This window comes from Gossypium hirsutum, chromosome D06 (assembly GCF_007990345.1).
Source record: "Gossypium hirsutum isolate 1008001.06 chromosome D06, Gossypium_hirsutum_v2.1, whole genome shotgun sequence".
Classification (NCBI taxonomy): domain Eukaryota; kingdom Viridiplantae; phylum Streptophyta; class Magnoliopsida; order Malvales; family Malvaceae; genus Gossypium; species Gossypium hirsutum.
The window spans coordinates 26,365,971-26,368,586 of NC_053442.1; the positions used below are offsets into that span (position 1 = coordinate 26,365,971).

The following is a 2,616-nucleotide window of genomic DNA, read 5'->3' on the forward strand; positions in this document are numbered from 1 at the left end:
GTGTTGCTACTTGGCTTTGAATCAAAGTGTCATTCTTTGCCATGTACGCTTTCAACAAGTTCTCCAAACTGTCTGATGCATCAGCTTGATGTGGTTTTGGAGTTTGCTGATTAAACCCTTGAGATTGGTTGGGTCTTTGCTGTAACAAGTTGTTGCTCAGTCCATTTCCTTGGTTGCTTCAAGAAAATTTAGGATGATTACACCATAAAGGATTGTAGAAGTTAGACTGAGGGACTCCTATTTTGATATTGGTTCCCCACATAGTACACTGACTCGGGATTTGATAGACAATTCTTAAAAGAATGACCTTCCCCACAGTATACACAGAAAACTACTTCAAACGGACTTGGTGGCTGAGCTGCAAAATTATTAGTACTATTAGCGGTTAACTGTTTTAACATAGAGAAAATAGACGATACCTGAGCTAATAACGAAGTGAGGGAGTCAACTTCATGAACTTCGGCTATATGTCTTCCTGAAGCTGTTCGATTTGTTGGCCATTGATAGTTATTACTCGCGATCCTCTCGATGATCTCATAAGCCTCATTATAAGACTTAGACAAAATTGCACCATTCGTGGAAGCATCTACCATCAATCTTGTATGTGCATTAAGACCATTATAGAATTCTCCAACTAGATACAGTGAGAAATCCCATGATGAGGACACTTACGAAGTAAATCCTTGAATCGCTCTAAAGCCTCATACAAAGACTCGTCATCCAATTGTTGGAAAGTTGTGATCTCATTCCTCAACTTAGCGTTTTTGCTATGTGGGAAATACTTAACCAAAAATCTCTCTACTAATTCTTGCCATGTAAATATGGAACTTGGTGGCAATAAATTGAGCCATGCTCGTGCTCGATCTCGCAATGAGTACAAAAACAACTTCAACCTCAGTGCGTCTTTAGTCACATCGGCTATCTTGAATGAATCACTCACCTCCATAAACAATCGAAGGTGGAGATGTGGATCTTTCGTGGGCATACCACTAAATTGGCCCACCGTTTGTAGCATTTGAAACATCATTGGTTTCAATTCAAACTGGATTGCCACAATATCTAACCTTTTAATTCCTGGGTTTAACTTACTGAAAAGTGGCACAACATATTTTCTGATACATCAATCCCTATCATCAGCAATGAGAATAGGATTTCGTACATTATCGGCTTCATTGACTTGGTCTTAATTCTGATTTCCAAAGTCCATCTCGACTTGTCTTTGAGCTATTCAATCAAATCATCTTTTTCTGAAATTTTGCTCAATTTCAGGGTCTACAAGGAGTAAATCGATAATTTGATCTATGCTCATAAACACCTGAGATGAAAATCACAAAAATTAAAAATAATAAGTTAGTAATGTTAGAAATAAATAAAATGAAAATAAATAATTTCACGAAAAAATGACTATGGCAACAGTTAACAATCCCCGGCAATGGCGCCAAAAACTTGTAACGCTAGGGTTTGTCCAAGTGTACACAGTTGTTATCAAGTAATAAGTAAGTATCGAGTTACCGTCTCCACAGGGATTGTATTTGTGCTAAGTCACTTAATTTGTAAAATTATATTAGCAATTTGATAAATAAAAACACAATATAGATGAAAAGTGGTGATTATAATATATTAAATTAAATGCAATGATCCATAATGCAAATTATCCTAAGTATACAAACTATATGAATGAAATAGATTTTAGTAAAATTAAACACAACTTGCAACACTTATAACATAAATAAACTAGGACAATTACTTTAATTAAACTCAATTTATTATCAACATGCTTAATAACATTCGGAAAAATATTCCATGGCAATTCGATCTTTCATGAGTTTGGAAACCATATTAGGTCCTTTCGGAATCCTTTCCTTAGTAAATACGCATTTTACTGATAGCATTCGTGTGAGGTAATAGGGACGTGTTAGGTTTGAAATAATTTAATCACACAAATCTAAAAACTATGCAGATAACAGAGCTTGGTTAGAGTTGTTATGCAACCTACAATTCAATCGGGTTAGGATCTAAATTGAGCTTGCACATTTCACTTATGCGTCCATTAGCCATTGTCTGGTTAGGATCGCTCAGCTAATTCAGGTGCATTTCAATCACGTATGAACAAAATACAGACTTGATTTTAATTGAAAACATGATCGATTGAGGCACAAACATTATAAGCATAAATCAAATAAATATTATTTAGTCAAAATAATCATCCTAGCTTAAATAAAATTAAGCTATCATTGTTGTAAACAAGAACAAAGAACACATAGAAAACATCTTTAATTTAGATTTAAGGAAAAGAAAGATTAAACTCAATTCAAAGTGGCTGTCACCCAAGACTCTGACTATTGAGGCTCCTTCGCTTCTTTGCGTAGCTCCTTTGCTAATGGCTCTCCAAGGTGGCCGACCAAGTGTTCTTTAAGAGGCTTAATTGCTAAAATCCTTATGCAAGGATTATGAAGGGGAAAGATAGCTAAAAGAGTTGAGAGAATGATGAATGAGTGAGAGATGATGGGATGAGGGACGATTGAAAAAGTGAGAAATGAGCTCTTATTTATAGGTGAGACAAGGGAGCTAGTTTGCTAAAAATAGGAGTGTCCATCCTTTGAAACTTCCGCCAAG

General features: G+C 35.5%; 1 non-coding gene across 1 annotated transcript; it reads left to right on the plus strand.

Annotated features, from left to right (window-relative positions):
• Positions 1 to 650: 650 nt before the first annotated feature.
• LOC121218744 (small nucleolar RNA R71) lies at positions 651 to 757 on the plus strand. Its single transcript, XR_005915221.1, has one exon. It is a non-coding gene; the product is annotated as a small nucleolar RNA R71 (small nucleolar RNA).
• Positions 758 to 2,616: the final 1,859 nt, after the last annotated feature.